The sequence below is a fragment of the Coregonus lavaretus genome (assembly GCF_964263955.1).
Source record: "Coregonus lavaretus genome assembly, chromosome: 14".
Taxonomy (NCBI): Eukaryota; Metazoa; Chordata; class Actinopteri; order Salmoniformes; family Salmonidae; genus Coregonus; species Coregonus lavaretus.
Window position 1 is genome coordinate 20228411 of NC_140001.1, and position 18712 is coordinate 20247122.

At 43.6% G+C, this 18712-nt stretch overlaps 1 pseudogene across 1 annotated transcript; it reads left to right on the top strand.

Moving 5' to 3' along the window:
- Positions 1-6769: 6769 nt before the first annotated feature.
- On the top strand, positions 6770-17129 carry LOC311140938 (annotated as a pseudogene). The gene is made up of 8 exons: positions 6770-6891; positions 7025-7144; positions 7305-7411; positions 7678-7771; positions 8342-8406; positions 10169-10290; positions 16339-16547; positions 16971-17129. The product of its transcript is annotated as an uncharacterized misc_RNA (transcript).
- The last annotated feature ends 1583 nt before the right edge of the window (positions 17130-18712 follow it).

Genomic DNA, 18712 nt, shown 5'->3' on the forward strand with positions numbered 1-18712 from the left:
CAGCTACAGTATGTCAATGTGAATTGAATACTAAAGTATATTATTTTCTGTATTTGCAGTTTCACAACATAAACGTTTTCAATACATTCGTTCAAGAAAAGTCACGCCTTGGAAGTTTTATTGAAGACTCAGTTGTTAGCTATCTGTCTAGTTTTGCACGGGAACGCAATTCCAGGGCAGAATAGTGAAAAAACATCATCACGGCGGGCTCAAGCACAAGAATAATCGCACGTGGTGGTTATGATTCTACGTTCATTAGCCAACAAAGCCTCTGATCCTAGGGATGACCAGCAGTCTACGATGCAGCAACCAGAGGCAAGTGTTCGACAGAAAGAGGAAGAGGAGCGAGTAAGAGAGATGGAGGAGCCTCTTCAGCACATTGAGACCAAGTCTCAGTCTGCAAGATCAAGGTCATCAAAACAGTCAAGCAGATCCTCAACGGCGAGTTATGCAGCCATCAAAGCACGTGCCAAGGCGGACGCAGCGCGTGCTAGAGTCTCCTATGCTGAAAAGGAAGCTTCTATGATGAAACAAAAAGCGGAACTGGATGCAAGTTTATATGTTCTCCAAGTTGCGAGAACAGCTGCTGCTGCGTTGGCTGAAGCTATAGCCTTTGAAGAAGCTGTAGAGTCTGAACGCAGAGAGCTCCACAGAGAACTCAACACAGGGACACAGCCCTTAAGTCCAGTCCAACGTACTTGTGAGTATGTGCAACAACATGCTAGGCCCTACTTTGCTAAAATGCCATTTGAAGTAGAGACACAAGAGCTTAGTGTTGACCCAGCTACAGGCCACAATCCAGAAAGTAGCAAACAACGGAGCATGAGCAGAGACTCTCCGTACAAAAGAAATGAAAAGCAGCATGGTGGAAAGGGAAAACAGACCCACTTCCAGTCACCGACACAAAGCTTCCCTGAGTCACAAGTGGCACCAGAACTCACCAAGTACCTCCTGCGCCGTGAGATGGTGAGTTCCGGACTCCTGAAGTTTGATGATCGTCCTGAAAATTATTGGGCATGGAAAGCATCTTTTCTCAATGCGACCAGAGACTTGAATCTATCAGCCAGGGAAGAGTTAGATCTAATTACCAAGTGGCTAGGGGCAGAGTCGTCTGAGCAAGCAAAGATAATTAGATCTGTCTATATTCTCAATGCAACAGCAGGGCTTAACATGGTCTGGCAACGACTAAAAGAGTGCTATGGTACACCCGAAGTGATCGAGAATGCACTGTTGAAGAAAATTGATGAATTTCCAAAACTGTCTAACAAAGACAATCACAAACTAAGAGAACTGGGTGACATTCTTCTCGAACTGGAGTGTGCTAAAGAAGAAGGGTACCTTCCAGGCCTCGCTTATCTGGACACATCTCGTGGGGTAAACCCTATAGTAGAGAAACTTCCATTCAGTTTACAAGAGAAATGGATAGCACAGGGATCCAAATACAAGGAGGACTATCGGGTAGCATTCCCACCATTCTCGTTTTTCTCGAGATTCATCAGGAACCAGGCGAAAATTAGAAACGACCCCAGCTTCACCCTCTACACCTCAACTACCCAGGTGTCTGTGAAAAGTGAGAAACCTGTCAGGTACAGCAGCAAGGCACCTGTGACTGTACACAAAACAGATGTGTCATCTGAGCCCTCAGACCACCAAACCAAACCCAGTAAGACAAAGGTTGAAAGCCCTGACCATCACTGTCCAATACATAACAAGCCTCATCCTCTTAAAAAGTGTCGCGGATTTAGATACAAAACCCTAGATGAGCGCAAATCATATCTCAAAGAGAATGGCATTTGTTTCCGATGTTGTGGGTCAACTCAGCACAGAGCTAAAGACTGTAAGGTGTCAATCAAGTGCTCCGAGTGTGACAGCGACAGACATCTTGCTGCTCTGCATCCAGGTCCAGCTCCTTCAACGATAGACACCGCTACAGCAGAGAAAGAGCATGGCGGGGAGCAAGGTGAAGATGCTCTTCTATCAGTCACCTCAAAGTGTACCGAGATCTGTGGTGAGGCAGCCAATCCAAGATCATGTTCAAAAATATGCCTAGTCAAAGCTTATCCAGCTGGGAAAAGAGAGAAAGCTGTCAAAATGTATGCAGTGCTTGATGAACAGAGCAACAAATCTCTGGCCAAGACAGAGTTTTTCAATCTCTTCAACGTCAATGACAACTCTGCTCCATACACCATGAAGACCTGTTCTGGGGTAACAGAGACTTCAGGCAGGAGAGCCGTCAACTTCATGGTGGAGTCTATAGACGGACACAAGCAGCTCACTCTCCCTACTCTGATAGAGTGTGACATGATGCCAGACGATAGAATGGAGATTCCCTCCCCAGACATTGCGCATCATCATCCCCATCTGCAACCAGTGGCGGACAAAATTCCAGCTGTGGACCCAGACGCTCCCATCCTCCTGCTCTTAGGACGAGACATCTTAAGGGTACACAAGGTACGAGAACAAATCAATGGGCCCCACGACACTCCTTATGCACAGCGACTCGACCTCGGGTGGGTCATCGTGGGTGAAGTTTGTCTGGGAACGGCTCACCGACCAGCCAGTGTTAACGTGTTCAGGACAAACATACTTCAAAATGGTAGCACGTCCTATCTGAGCCCTTGCCCTGACATCATCCAGGTGAAAGAGAACTACAGCAGCGTAGCTCAGCAACACATTTCTCTCTCTACAGGGCACTCGAGAGATCCAAGCACAACTGTGAACACAGACAGCCTGGGATGTTCCGTGTTCAACAAAACACAAGACGATGATAAACCAGCACCATCTGTGGAAGACAAAGCTTTCTTGGACATTATGGACAAACAGGTTTTCCAGGATGATGGAAACAACTGGGTGGCTCCACTACCCTTTCGCCCCACTAGACGTCGTCTTCCTAATAACAGGGAGCAGGCCATGAAGCGTCTCACATCACTTCGTAGGACTTTAGACAAAAAGCCTGACATGAAACTTCAATTTATTGACTTCATGCAAAAGATGCTGGATAACGACCAAGCTGAACATTCTCCGACACTAGAGGGAGACAAAGAACGCTGGTATCTGCCAATATTTGGTGTTTACCATCCACAAAAGCCTGAACAAATAAGAGTGGTGTTTGACTCCAGCGCTGAGTGTCAAGGCGTGTCACTGAACGACGTCCTGCTCAGGGGTCCAGACTTAAACAACACACTCTTGGGCGTCTTAATGCGCTTCCGCAAGGATGGCATTGCACTAACGACAGATGTGCAACAAATGTTTTACTGTTTTGGTGTACGTGAGGATCACAGAGATTACTTAAGGTTTCTCTGGTATGAAGACAACAACCCAGATAGAAACATAACTGAGTACAGGATGAAAGTCCATGTATTTGGGAACAGCCCCTCACCAGCCGTAGCCATCTACTGCATGAGACGAGCAGCTCTACAGGGTGAGAAGGAATACGGGTCAGAACCCAAGCAGTTTGTAGTGAGGAACTTTTATGTCGATGATGGGCTGATATCAGTAGCTACTCCAGAAGAAGCTATCAACATTATGAGAAAAACACAAGCAATGTTAGCGGAGTCCAACATGAAACTACACAAGATTGCATCCAATAGCAAAACAGTTATGGAAGCCTTCCCCATGGAGGACCGTGCCAAGGACTTAAAAGACTTGGAACTCGGAGTAGATCCTCTCCCTTTTCAACGGAGCCTAGGACTTTCCTGGAACCTGGAAACAGACAGCTTCACATTCCAGGTGTCCCACAATGAGAAGCCTTTTACACGGAGAGGCATCCTGTCCACAGTGAATAGTCTTTATGACCCCCTTGGGTTTGTGGCTCCAATAACAATGCAAGGGAAAGCCTTAATCAGAGAACTCTCTTCTGATCAGAGTGAGTGGGATGCCCCCCTTCCCACAGAAAAAGAAGAGGAATGGAAAATGTGGAAGGAATCTTTGATGGAGTTGGAACATCTGTATATTCAGCGGCCCTACATCCCAGTCTACTTGTCTACCACTCAAAGAAGAGAGCTGCACATCTTCTCGGATGCCTCTACAGTAGCCATAGGAGCGGTAGCCTATCTGAGAGTTATTGACTCGGAAGGTCAATGCCATGTTGGATTTGTCATGGGGAAATCTAAATTGGCCCCTCGACCGGCCCACACTATCCCACGCCTAGAACTGTGTGCGGCTGTGCTAGCTGTTGAGATGTATGAACTGATCAGAGACGAAATAGACATTGATGTAAATGCAGCCAAGTTCTACACAGACAGTAAGATAGTTCTCGGTTACATCCACAATGTCACCAAAAGATTTTATGTGTATGTTGCCAATAGGGTAACTCGTATCAGGAAGTCTACCAATCCAGACCAGTGGTGTTACGTAAACACTGACAGCAATCCAGCAGACCATGCAACCAGGCCCATACGAGCCGCACTCTTAAAGCACACCAGTTGGTTCTCAGGTCCCCCTTTTCTGACTCAAGCAAACTCCTTTCACAAAAGTGCGGACGACAACAACTGCAGAGGCTGGCATCAGTGTAAAAAACCATGCAGTACAAGTGAGTTGTCACAAGCCAAAACAGCAATCATTCACTGTGTGCAACATGAAGCCTTCAAAGAGGAATTCAAATGCCTTGAGAAAGGAAAAGAGTTACCAAAACAAAGTACACTCAAAAAGCTGAACCCAGTGATTGATGAGGATGGGTTGCTGAGGGTGGGAGGCCGATTATCCTCTGCCGACCTGTCACAAGACGAAAAACATCCTCTCATCATCCCACGGACGCATCATGTCGCCACTCTGCTGGTAAGACATTATCACGAGCAAGTGGCTCACCAGGGCCGTCATTTTTCAGATGGAGCTATTCGAGCAGCAGGCTTCTGGATTATTGGGAGCAAACATCTGGTCTCTGGTATCATCCACAAGTGTGTCACCTGCCGTAAGGTTAGAGGAAAGTCAGTTGACCAAAAGATGGCGGACTTACCTGCAGACAGACTCACATCAGAGCCACCATTCACCAGTGTTGGACTTGATGTGTTTGGACCATGGAATGTCATAACTCGTCGCACTAGAGGTGGTAGTGCAGACTCCAAGCGCTGGGCGGTACTCTTTACATGTATGTCTACTAGAGCAGTCCATATTGAGCTCATCGAATCCATGTCCACATCCAGCTTCATCAACGCGCTGAGGCGTTTTTTCTCTATCCGCGGTCCAGCAAAAGTGCTACGCTCTGATCGAGGTACAAACTTTATAGGTGCCTGCAGGGAACTGGGAATCGACACAAATGACTCAGAGTTGACTAAATACCTCTCAGACAAGGGATGTACTTGGATATTTAATCCCCCACACTCGTCTCATATGGGTGGTTCTTGGGAGAGACTCATTGGGGTTGCCAGACGTATCCTTGATGCTATGCTGTTTCAGACGGGTTCCACTCGTCTCACACATGAGGTCTTGAGCACTCTTATGTCTGAAGTTATGGCAATAATCAATGCGAGACCCCTAGTGTCAGTGTCAACCGATCCTGACATGCCTGCCATTCTTACACCCTCAATGTTACTGACACAAAAGACCAACGCTACCTCAGCCCCTTCTGGATATTTCCACATGAACGATCTTCATGGAAAACAGTGGAAGCAAGTCCAGTGTCTCGCTGACACTTTTTGGAAAAGGTGGAGACAGGAGTACCTGACAACACTGCAGAGACGCAGAAAATGGACAGCAGAAAAGCCAAATGTGAAAGTGGGAGATGTTGTCTTATTGAAAGACAGTCAGACGCACAGAAATGACTGGCCAGTCGGACTTGTGGTCAAAACCTTTCCCAGTACTGACGGAAAGGTCAGGAAAGTAGAACTAAAGGTTGTCAAGCAAGGGATTGCTAAGGTGTTTCTGAGACCAATCTCAGAGATTGTTGTTCTTCTTTCTGAAGCATCCTAGAGGCAAAATATTTGATTTCATAGTGGCACAATCTCATTATACCAGGCGGGGAGTGTGCTGCCATCTTGTTAGAAGGTAACAGATTATTTTATTATAGTGATTAAGAGTGACTTTCATTGTGTTCCATGGTGTTTAGCGCCCCCTAGTGGAGCTTTCTGGTACTTAGAATTATGTACGAAAACCCGGAAGTAAAGTTGTTATTATGCACGCAGACAAGCAGCTAGAAACAACGTTACTGTACAGTTCTTTCAGTGCAACTATTTCTTGTTACGCTTCAGCCTCGGAAAATATTTGTTTGTAAGTTCAATTCAAGCATATTGCAAGTGATGATAATATTGTTATTGACAGAATTGCTTACTTATCAATGTTAATTGGTTACATTTACTCACGCAAATTGCATTGACTTTCATGGATGCCGTTAGCTGTATTAGTTTGCTCGTGCGTCATGTAAAAGAAGTGTAAAACATACTATAGTTTGTTACTGTTTCTAGTGTAATATGCTTTGTTATTGTACAGAGGTGTTTGTACATTATTAGAGTAATGAAAGGAGTTGGCTAGTTGTTACTCATAGAGTAATTATCTATTTGGTTTGTCGTCATGCCAGATATATGGTAACTTGGCACTTGCTTTGTATTTATGCAACTTCAACTTGAAATGTATAATGTACAGCTACAGTATGTCAATGTGAATTGAATACTAAAGTATATTATTTTCTGTATTTGCAGTTTCACAACATAAACGTTTTCAATACATTCGTTCAAGAAAAGTCACGCCTTGGAAGTTTTATTGAAGACTCAGTTGTTAGCTATCTGTCTAGTTTTGCACGGGAACGCAATTCCAGGGCAGAATACTCACATTAAAGATGGACAATGAGCGAGATTCTGGATCTAGGATCAAGCCATATGGACAGAGGAAGGGCACCACAGTGCACTCTAAAGTTATCCTCTCAAAGATTGCCAACAGTCACAGTGCAGAGAGAAGATGGCATTTGAAATAATTATATTGAAGTCAGTTCGACATTTAATTAATCTGACAATGTATTGAGCTGTAGTATAATATTGAACATTTCAAAATAGTTTCATTCTCCTTATTGGTAAATTAATTTGAGTCCCAACAGCAGCATACTTCTAGTGACAGGTATCACCAAAACACATGACCTGGGTTTCCAGGAGAGTGAAGCTCTGCAAGCAGTGTTTCCTTCTTACCTCTGCCCCAACATCCTGAAGGCCCTGGCCAGGTGAGCTCCCATAACATACCCCAATCTATCTCCTCATGTGACATTTATGAAGAGTGATTCAGATACCGTCTAAGAAGTATATGATGATTGTTTATTTAATAATTTACATTTGTATGATCTATTATAATTGTATTACATTTCTATTATTATTTTAGGCCAGACTTATAGGCGACATGGTGATGCACTTCCCAGTGTCTCAGGAGGAGATCACTCTGTCCATGTCTCCGCTGAGAGTCAATCTGAAAAACTACTTTGAAGAGGAAAGTGGTGAGATTCTGCACAGTCTACACATTTACATTTTTTTTTTACATTTTAGTCATTTAGCAGACACTCTTATCCAGTGCGACTTACAGTTAGTGAGTGCATACATTTTTTTTTTTTTCATACTGGCCCCCCGTGGGAAACGAACCCACAACCCTGGCGTTGCAAACGCCATGCTCTACCAACTGAGCTACACGGGGCCACAGTATGACAAACATACAAACATCAGCAACATATTGTGCATGCCTAACTCCTCATTGTTTTGGGTACAGATCGAATGAAGGCCATGCACACTGAGATGTCTTTAGATCCTACTTCCAGGTTGGAGTTGACTCAGACATAACCTTCTGTCTGAAGGAGCTGAGGGTAAGGGGGTTATTTTAGGAAGGTCCTTAATTTTCTGTCACATGAGCTTGTGAATATAGGGTGAGTCACTATCTGTTCTTGCATACCCAGGGTTAATTCATTTTTATTTACTGCACTGAATAATGAATAATTTTAAATGGAATCTTTCCGTCCTGGGTGAGATTTTGTTTTACGACCCTAATGAATCAAGTTATAATATGATATGTTTTTTTCTGCACGTTGGGCAGACCGTACCACCCTCTGGAGAGCCCTGCTGTTGCGGGCGGTGCAGTTGCCGTACCAGGCGGTGATACAGGCCGACAGGATGCTCTCAGTTGTGCATCTGTAAAAGATTCTGAGAGTCATAGGGGCCAAGCTGAATTTCTTCAGCCTCCTGAGGTTGAAGAGGTGCAACAATGATCATATTTTCCCTGTCACCTAATGTACATTGCTGTCTAGCAGAGTACCAGAATGTTGTGATCCACCATGACCTGTTATTCTCATTTGTGGTGAATGATCAAACTTTGAGTCATCAGTTAATGATGAACATTAGTTGTCTCCAAACATGCATGTGTTTAATGTATTCTCTAGGGATTGTTGTCATTTGCTGAATCACATGGTCTATCGGTGTCTGCCCACTTTGACGCTACAGGAAAGTAAGTATCCTGGTCCTTGTGATTATACCCAGTGACAATCACCACTTTTACTTAGGTCCTAAATAAGTCCCAGAGTTTTTCCCGGTCTGGTCACATGATTGGATAAATCTCAGCGCCCTGATTACAGGTACAGTGGGGAAAAATAGTATTTAGTCACCCACCAATTGTGCAAGTTCTCCCACTTAAAAAGATGAGAGAGGCCTGTAATTTTCATCATACGTACACGTCAACTATGACAGACAAATTGAGATTTTTTTTTCCAGAAAATCACATTGTAGGATTTTTTATGAATTTATTTGCAAATTATGGTGGAAAATAAGTATTTGGTCACCTACAAACAAGCAAGATTTCTGGCTCTCACAGACCTGTAACTTCTTCTTTAAGAGGCTCCTCTGTCCTCCACTCGTTACCTGTATTAATGGCACCTGTTTGAACTTGTTATCAGTATAAAAGACACCAGTCCACAACCTCAAACAGTCACACTCCAAACTCCACTATGGCCAAGACCAAAGAGCTGTCAAAGGACACCAGAAACAAAATTGTAGACCTGCACCAGGCTGGGAAGACTGAATCTGCAAAAGGTAAGCAGCTTGGTTTGAAGAAATCAACTGTGGGAGCAATTATTAGGAAATGGAAGACATACAAGACCACTGATAATCTCCCTCGATCTGGGGCTCCACGCAAGATCTCACCCCATGGGGTCAAAATTATCACAGGAACGGTGAGCAAAAATGCCAGAACCACACGGGGGGACCTAGTGAATGACCTGCAGAGAGCTGGGACCAAAGTAACAAAGCCTACCATCAGTAACACACTACGCCGCCAGGGACTCAAATCCTGCAGTGCCAGACGTGTCCCCCTGCTTAAGCCAGTACATGTCCAGGCCCGTCTGAAGTTTGCTAGAGTGCATTTGGATGATCCAGAAGAGGATTGGGAGAATGTCATATGGTCAGATGAAACCAAAATAGAACTTTTTGGTAAAAACTCAACTCGTCGTGTTTGGAGGACAAAGAATGCTGAGTTGCATCCAAAGAACACCATACCTACTGTGAAGCATGGGGGTGGAAACATCATGCTTTGGGGCTGTTTTTCTGTAAAGGGACCAGGACGACTGATCCGTGTAAAGGAAAGAATGAATGGGGCCATGTATCGTGAGATTTTGAGTGAAAACCTCCTTCCATCAGCAAGGGCATTGAAGATGAAATGTGGCTGGGTCTTTCAGCATGACAATGATCCCAAACACACCGCCCGGGCAACGAAGGAGTGGCTTCGTAAGAAGCATTTCAAGGTCCTGGAGTGGCCTAGCCAGTCTCCAGATCTCAACCCCATAGAAAATCTTTGGAGGGAGTTGAAAGTCCGTGTTGCCCAGCGACAGCCCCAAAACATCATTGCTCTAGAGGAGATCTGCATGGAGGAATGGGCCAAAATACCAGCAACAGTGTGTGAAAACCTTGTGAAGACTTCCAGAAAACGTTTGACCTGTGTCATTGCCAACAAAGGGTATATAACAAAGTATTGAGAAACGTTTGTTATTGACCAAATACTTATTTTCCACCATAGTTTGCAAATAAATTCATTAAAAATCCTACAATGTGATTTTCTGGAATTTTTTTCTCATTTTGTCTGTCATAGTTGACGTGTACCTATGATGGAAATTACAGGCCTCTCTCATCTTTTTAAGTGGGAGAACTTGCACAATTGGTGGCTGACTAAATATTTTTTTCCCCACTGTATGCTGATGTTGTGCTCTGCTGTCTGTCAGGCCTGTGTCCTTCAGTGTGGAAGATATGGTGCTGGAGGCCAGTGTGGTGTTGGCTACTCTTGTCGACCCAGAGAGCAGGACCCCTCCCAGGCTACAGAGGCCCAGGATCCTGCTGCACTAAGGTAGCCATCACCATTTATTATACAGTAATTACACCACCACCACCAATAGAGGGGTTCTGTATTTGGTGCAACATTGTGTAATACACCACATCACCAGCATCACATGCTGCTATTAATCTACTTCTATCTGCATCATCTATTATGTCGTCACCAGGGCAACCATAAGGGTAAATTCAGTTATGTTTTATGTAGAAGTACCCTAATTATTTCAAATAGACAGGGAAGCCCTTGTTAGGGAACATGTTGTGGAAAGATGCAGGACATTTTGTCCTAGGGAGAAGCAGTTTCTCAATAGCATATAGAAGGCAAACAGCCTTAAATAGCCTTAAAGCGCTTGTCCAATCATGTGACAGTCACAGTAGAGTACATTTGAATCCTAGAGCTGGCTGTGCCTGTGATGTCCTCCTTACTGGAGGCAGTTTGCCATCATGTGCTTTTTTTGGTGCCTAAGTCGGAGTTGTGTTACAGAACAGTGCCGTGGCAGTTTAACAGAGCCTGGCTATCTGGGGCAAGGCTGTGCTGGCTGGGTTAGAGGCCTGACAGGCTGTAATCCCTACATCCCCTACAGTCACTAACCTGTTACGTTGCTGTGGCGATGATGTCACTCAGTGTGGTTCTCCATGCCCGCCCGCCCGGCCTCTATCTATTTCTCTAAGTATCTGCTCTGAGCTGCCTGAGGTGGGTTTTGCACCAGTCCCAGTCGGATTGCTGCACATCTGGGTCACTTACATGCTGTATGACTACAGTGTCATCGCTGACCTGATAACCATGTAGTTTCACGTCTGACAGGGCTCCCTCTCCCTCCCCAAGCTTAAACATGTTCTGTGTTATGTACCCACAGCTTTCAAAGGAATTGTACATACAGTTGCAGCCAAATATATTGGCACCCTTGCACTTTTCTTAGATAATTCCCTATTTCTCTTAAAATAAGTTGAAATGGAAAATCACTTTTGGTCTCCACACCTTGTTATTGGATCTTCAACATTGTAGAACCAATTACATTTTTGTAAACTTAAGTTTACATTTTTTATTTATTATTTTTATAAAAACAAATGGCATGGACGAAATTATTGGCACCCCGGAGCTAGTACTTGTTGCACAGCCTTTGACCAAGATAACTTCAGACAAATGCTTCCTGTAGCCATAAATGAGCTTACTGCACCTTTCTAATGGTAATTTGGCCCTCTCTTCAGCAGCACACTGCTCTAATTCTTCAATGTTTGACGGGTGCCCTCCACCAACCGCCGTTTTCAGATCTTGCCATACGTTTTAGATGTGATTCAGATCTGGACTCTTTGTTGGCCACTCCAGAACAGTCCAGCATTTCTTCTTGAATCATTCCTGGGTGTTTTGATGTGTGTTTGGGGTCGTTGTCCTGCTGGAAGACCCACAATCTTCAATGGAGACCCAGTTTTTGGACACTGGTTTGAACATTGGACTCCAAAACACCTGATTATCTCCTGATTTCATGATGCCTTGTGCACTTCAAGACCCCCAGTACCAAAGGCAGCAAAGCAACCCCACAGCATTGTCAAACCTCACCCATGTTTGATTGTAGGGAGGGTGTTCTTTTCTTTGAATGCTTAATTTGGTCGTCGTGCATTAAAATTGTCAAGCCACCCCGGGTCCTCCCCAAATACTACCGCTACACCATCGAGAGCGTGCTGACCGGTTGCATCAAGGCCTGGTACGGGAATTACTCCATCCACGACCGCAATGCCCTCCAGCGGAGGGTGAAGACGGCCCAGTACATCACTGGGGCAGTGTTTCCCACCCATCCAGGACATCTACTTGACATGGTGCCTGAGGAAGTCCTGCAGCATCAACAAGGACCCCACACACCCCAGCCACGAGCTGTTCTCTCCCTTACCGTCGGGCAGACTGTATCGGAACATGAGGTCTGATACTAACAAGCTAAGAGACAGTTTCTATCTACAAGCCATCAGACTGCTGAACACTTAAAACTGTAGTGGGCTAAATCAGGGTCACACAGTGTTTCTTGGTAGTCTTAAACAAATCTACCTTGAAACAAAAGTATACACCTCACACACATGGTTATGGGTTTAAAAAAAGAAGACACCTGTACCATGTCAGATATGGAGTTGAAATGTGTTCAATTTTGAGTTTGCATCCCAATATTACACTTTATATACATTTCTTTATTTAAATTATGGTTATTGATTAGGAAATTATTAAAAATATTAATAACATTCCACCCATGAGGCCACTAGGTCATTTGACTGCAGGAAAGGGCTACACTGGACTGACCACCTGCACTGACTCTCCGCACCTTAGCACACATGCACTCATACAGATTTCCTCTCCCCCTCCCTCTGTCTGCCTACAGCTCCCTCTTTTTTTTCTCTATGTTCCTCCCATTCTCTCCCTGCCGTCTTTTGTTCCATCTAGCTCTGTCCCGCCACTCCCCTCGCTCTCCTTCACACCCTGACGCACCAAGCAGTTGTAATAACTCATGCGGCATAGTGCATAACCCACACGCTCATGAGAGCAAAGACTTCTTTCAAACACACACTACTGTGTTATCTAGAAACTATATATTCCCAATAGAACATAGCGTGCAAAATTTGATCTATCTCATCTAACTTCTATTAGATATCTACTTTATCTATATACAGTTGAAGTCGGAAGTTTACATACAGTTAGGTTGGAGTCATTAAAACTCGTTTTTCAACCACTCCACAAATTTCTTGTTAACAAACTATAGTTTTGCAAGTCAGTTAGGACATCTACTTTGTGCATGACACAAGTAATTATTCCAACAATTGTTTACAGACAGATTATTTCACTTATAATTCACTGTATCACAATTCCAGTGGGTCAGAAGTTTACATACACTAAGTTGACTGTGCCTTTAAACAGCTTGGAAAATTCCAGAAAATGATGTCATGGCTTTAGAAGCTTCTGATAGGCAATTGACATCATTTGAGTCAATTGGAGGTGTATCTGTGAATGTATTTCAAGGCCTACCTTCAAACTCAGTGCCTCTTTGCTTGACATCATGGGAAAATCAAAAGGAATCAGCCAAGACCTCAGAAAATAAATTGTAGACCTCCACAAGTCTGGTTCATCCTTGGGAGCAATTCCCAAACGCCTGAAGGTACCACGTTCATCTGTACAAACAATAGTACGCAAGTATAAACACCATGGGACCACGTATGGGATTAACGTGCTTTGGTGCGAAAAGTGCAAATCAATCCCAGAACAACAGCAAAGGACCTTGTGAAGATGCTGTAGGAAACCGGTATAAAAGTATCTACTGTATATCCACAGTAAAACGAGTCCTATATCGACATTACCTGAAAGGCCGCTAGCAAGGAAGAAGCAAATGCGCCAAAACCGCCATAAAAAAGCCAGACTATGGTTTGCAACTGCACATAGGGACAAAGATCGTACCTTTTGGAGAAATATCCTCTGGTCTGATGAAACAAAAATAGAACGGTTTGGCCATAATGACCATCGTTATGTTTGAAGGAAAAAGGGGGTTGCGTGCAAGCCGAAGAACACCATCCCAACCGTGAAGCACGGGGGTGGCAGCGTCATGCTGTGGGGGTGCTTTGCTGCAGGAGGGACTGGTGCACTTCACAAAATAGATGGCATCATGTGGAAGGAAAATTATGTGGATATATTGAAGCAACATCTCAAGACATCAGTCAGGAAGTTAAAGCTTGGTCGCAAATGGGTCTTCCAAATGGACAATGACCCCAACCATACTTCCAAAGTTGTGGCAAAATGGCGTAAGAACAACAAAGTCAAGGTATTGGAGTGACCATCACAAAGCCCAGACCTCAATCCTATAGAAGGTTTGTGGGCAGAACTGAAAAAGCATCTGCGAGCAAGGAGGCCTACAAACCTGACTCAGTTACACCAGCTCTGTCAAGAGGAATGGGCCAAAATTCACCCAACTTATTGTGGGAAGCTTGTGGAGGCTACCCGAAATGTTTGACCCAAGTTAAACAATTTAAAGGCAATGCTACCGAATACTAATTGAGTGTATGTAAACTTCTGACCCACTGGGAATGTGATGAAATAAATAAAAGCTGAAATAAATAATTCTCTCTACTATTATTTTGACATTTCACATTCTTAAAATAAAGTGGTGATCCTAACTGGCCTAAGACAGGGAATCTTTACTAGGATTAAATGTCATGAATTGTGAAAAATTTAGTTTAAATGTATTTGGCTAAGGTGTATGTAAACTTCCGACTTCCGCATAATAAACACAATATATATATAATGACCTGAAATATTGATAAGTGTGAAGAGCCAACTGTATGTCTATTAATTAAGTAGACCTATTGCTTTAGTTTGTTGACTATCACAAATGTAGTTAGTTCATTTATATTGATTTAAGACTGACAGGCATAATCTGTTTTAAATATTAAGCTGTATATAAAGATAGGCGGATCACTTTTCAAAAATGAAAACGTAAACATTGTGGGATTCATTCAGGTTGAGGCCTCATTAACACGCCTATCTACAGTGCATTCAGAAAGTATTCAGACCCCTTGACTTTTTCCACATTTTTTTTACGTTCTAAAATGTATTACATTTGTTTTTCCCCTCATCAATCTACACACAATACCCCATAATGAGAAAGCAAAAACAGGTTTTTAGAAATTGTTGCAAATTTATAAAAACTGAAATATCACATTTACATAAGTATTCAGACCCTTTACTCAGTACTTTGTTGATGCACCTTTGGCAGAGATTACAGCCTCAAGTCTTCTTGGGTATGACACTACAAAATTGGCACAGTTGTATTTGGGGTGTTTCTCCCATTCTTCTCTGCAGATCCTCTCAAGCTCTGCCAGGTTATATGGGGAGCGTCGCTGCACAGCTATTTTCAGGTCTCTGCAGAGATGTTAGATCGGGTTCAAGTCCGGGCTCTGGCTGTGCCACTCAAGAACATTCAGAGACTTGTCCCGAAGCCACTCCTGCGTTGTCTTGGCTGTGTGCTTAGGGTCAATTTCCTGTTGGAAGGTGAAACCTTCACCCCAGTCTGAGGTCCTTAGCACTCTAGAGCAGGTTTTCATCAAGGATCTCTCTCCACTTTGCTCCATTCATCTTTCCCTCGATCTTGACTAGTCTCCCAGTCCCTGCCGCTGAAAAACAGCCCCACAGCATGATACTGCCACCAACATGCTTCACCGTAGAGATGGTGGCAGGTTTCCTTCAGATGTGACGCTTGGCATTCAGGCCAAAGAGTTCAATCTTGGTTTCATCAGACCAGAGAATTTAGCATCTCATGGTCTGAGAGTCCTTTTGGGGCCTTTTGGAAAACTCCAAGCGGGCTGTCATGTGCCTTTTACTGAGGAGTGGCTTTCGTCTGGCCACTCTACCATAAAGGCCTGATTGGTGGAGTGCTGCAGAGATTGTTGTCCTTCTGGAAGGTTCTCCCATCTCCACAGAGGAACTCTGGAGATCTATCAGAGTGACCATCGGGTTCTTGGTCACCTCCCTGACCAAGGCCCTTCTCCCCTGATTGCTCAGCTCTAGGAAGAGTCTTGGTTGTTCCAAACGTCTTTCATTTAAGAATGATGGAGGCCACTGTGTTCTTGGGGACCTTCAATGCTGCAGACAGTTTTTGGTACACTTCCCCAGATCTGTGCCTCGACACAATCCTGTCTTGGAGCTCTATGGACAATTCCTTCTACCTCATGGCTTGGTTTTTGCTCTGACATGCACTGTCAACTGTGGGACCTTATATAGACAGGTGTGTGCCTTTCCAAATCATGTCCAATCAATTGAATTTACCACAGGTGGACCAATCAAGTTGTAGAAACATCTCAAGGATGATCACTGGAAACAGGATGCACCTGAGCTCCATTTTGAGTCTCATAGCAAAGTGTCTGAATACTTACGTAAATAAGGTATTTCTGTTTTCTCTTTGTCATTATGGGGTATTGTGTGTAGATTGCTGAGGAAAATGTTTTATTTAATCCATTTTAGAATAAGGCTGTAACGTAACAAAATGTGGAAAAAGTCAAGGGGGTCTGAATACTTTCCGAAGGCACTGTATGCTCTCAGGTGTGGAGGTTTTGCAGAGCCTCCAGAGGGTGAGGCAGATGCTGGTCCCCCCCAGGCCCAGGGGTTTCCCTCTGCAGGCAAGCTGATAGTATCCAGCCAGGTAAGCCCAGTGTTCAGTGGAGCAGCCTTCATGAGAGAACATTTTGACAGTCAGAATACCACATTACACACACAGAGGTCTTGGCATCACAACTTCTGCTTCCTCCAAGGTAATAGAAATGTTCCCCCAAGATAAATTAGAACAGAGTTTGAACTTTGGTGGACCTCTGTTTGTGCCCTCAAGCCACTGTGTTCTGGGATTTTGGCAGGCTCTTACTGGTACTATAATTTGGTAACTGCCAAAGTATGGATAATGCCTTGCTTCAACCTTTAAATGAGAAATGTGCAATAATGTCTCACCATGTGAGGTGTGATTGCCCTCAAAGACAGACAGGGTGAAGGTTAATTGTGATGGATGCAAGGTGTCTGGCTGGCTGCACAGCCCTCTTATTGACAGCCCTTTTACCTAAGAACTGCCAGACCATACTGCTGACAATATGTTGAAAACTGTTTCACAGCTTGCTGATTATTTTTCTCATACTCGTAGTCTGCTCAGCTGTCTATTAACAATGAATTGTGTTTTGGTTCCTTAGGTTCGCTCCCTCCTCTTTGGGGCTTTGTCCTGTGATGGTTGTACCTTTGTGCTGCTCAGTCAAAATCAAATCAAATCAAATCAAAACTGGAACAGTCTGGTGTGTTCCATTGATACAGAGGAAGATGGGGGAGATGACAGGGTCAGTGGTGCACTGTAAGTTACCAAAGAACAATGAACCAGCCAATAACTGTTTTTGTACCCTGCAAGTTTTTTCAGCAGACCATATTTTGCCTTTTTTCCATTGTATATTGTAATTTTATTTAAACGAGATCAGAATATATTTTTTATTAATTTGATTGCTTTAAATGAAAGTTCATAAAGCATGGCCATTTGTTTTTACTTACAAATAAGTTATTCCAATGGTATATGTGCATTTATTGCAAGGAGCATAGTGTAGATGTGAAAGTCAGACATTAAAAACATATAATTAAAGATACGCTCCGGAACTTTGGCGACTAGTAAGTCTTTAATAAATCTCCCGCTTTGGGCTGGATGTGTCAATGTGTAGTATGAAAATGTATGCACTCAATAACTGTAAGTCGCGCTGGATAAGAGCGTCTGCTAAATGACTAAAAATGTAAAATGTAAATGTAGCTCATACATGCATAATAATTTGAGTGACAGCTAGCAAGATGCACACACAGCAGAGAGAGAGAGCAATGACGTGGTGCACATATCTGCACGTGAGACCACTTTTGGCTCGTGAGTGCTACTTTCAGAACTACTGGCTAAAAAGTATACAAAAGTGCCGGAGAATCTCTTTAAGTGGTTAAAATGAATATTTGATCTAGACTTGCCCATGAAAACATTCCTCAAGCCAAGCGCATGGAGATGCCACACCTGGGTGCTGATAGTAACGCTCAACGCCTCACAGAATGGCTGAAGCTTGAGGAATGTGTAACTTAACATACAGATCACACTGAGCATTCTCATGTACAGTTGAAGTCGGATGTTTACATACACCTTAGCCAAATACATTTAAACTCAGTTTTTCACAATTCCTGACATTTAATCCTAGTAAAAATTCCCTGTCTTAGGTCAGTTAGGATAAACACTTTATTTTATGAATGTGAAATGTCAGAATAATAGTAGAGAGAATTATTTATTTCAGTTTTTATTTCTTTCATTACATTCCCAGTGGGTCAGATGTTTACATACACTCAATTAGTATTTGGTATCATTGCCTTTAAATTGTTTAACTAGGGTCAAACGTTTTGGGTAGCCTTCCACAAGCTTCCCACAATAAATTGGGTGAATTTTGGCCCATTCCTCCTGACAGAGCTGGTGTAACTGAGTCAGGTTTGTAGGCCTCCTTGCTCGCACACGCTTTTTCAGTCCTGCCCACACATTTTCTATAGGATTGAGGTCAGGGCTTTGTGATGGCCACTCCAATACCTTGACTTTGTTGTTCTTAAGCCATTTTGCCACAACTTTGGAAGTATGCTTGGGGTCATTGTCCATTTGGAAGACCCATTTGCGACCAAGCTTTAACTTCCTGACTGATGTCTTGAGATGTTGCTTCAATATATCCACATAATTTTCCTTCCACATGATGCCATCTATTTTGTGAATTGCACCAGTCCCTCCTGCAGCAAAGCACCCCCACAGCATGATGCTGCCATCCCCGTGCTTCACGGCTGGGATGGTGTTCTTCGGCTTGCAAGCAACCCCCTTTTTCCTCCAAACATAACGATGGTCATTATGGCCAAACCGTTCTATTTTTGTTTCATCAGACCAGAG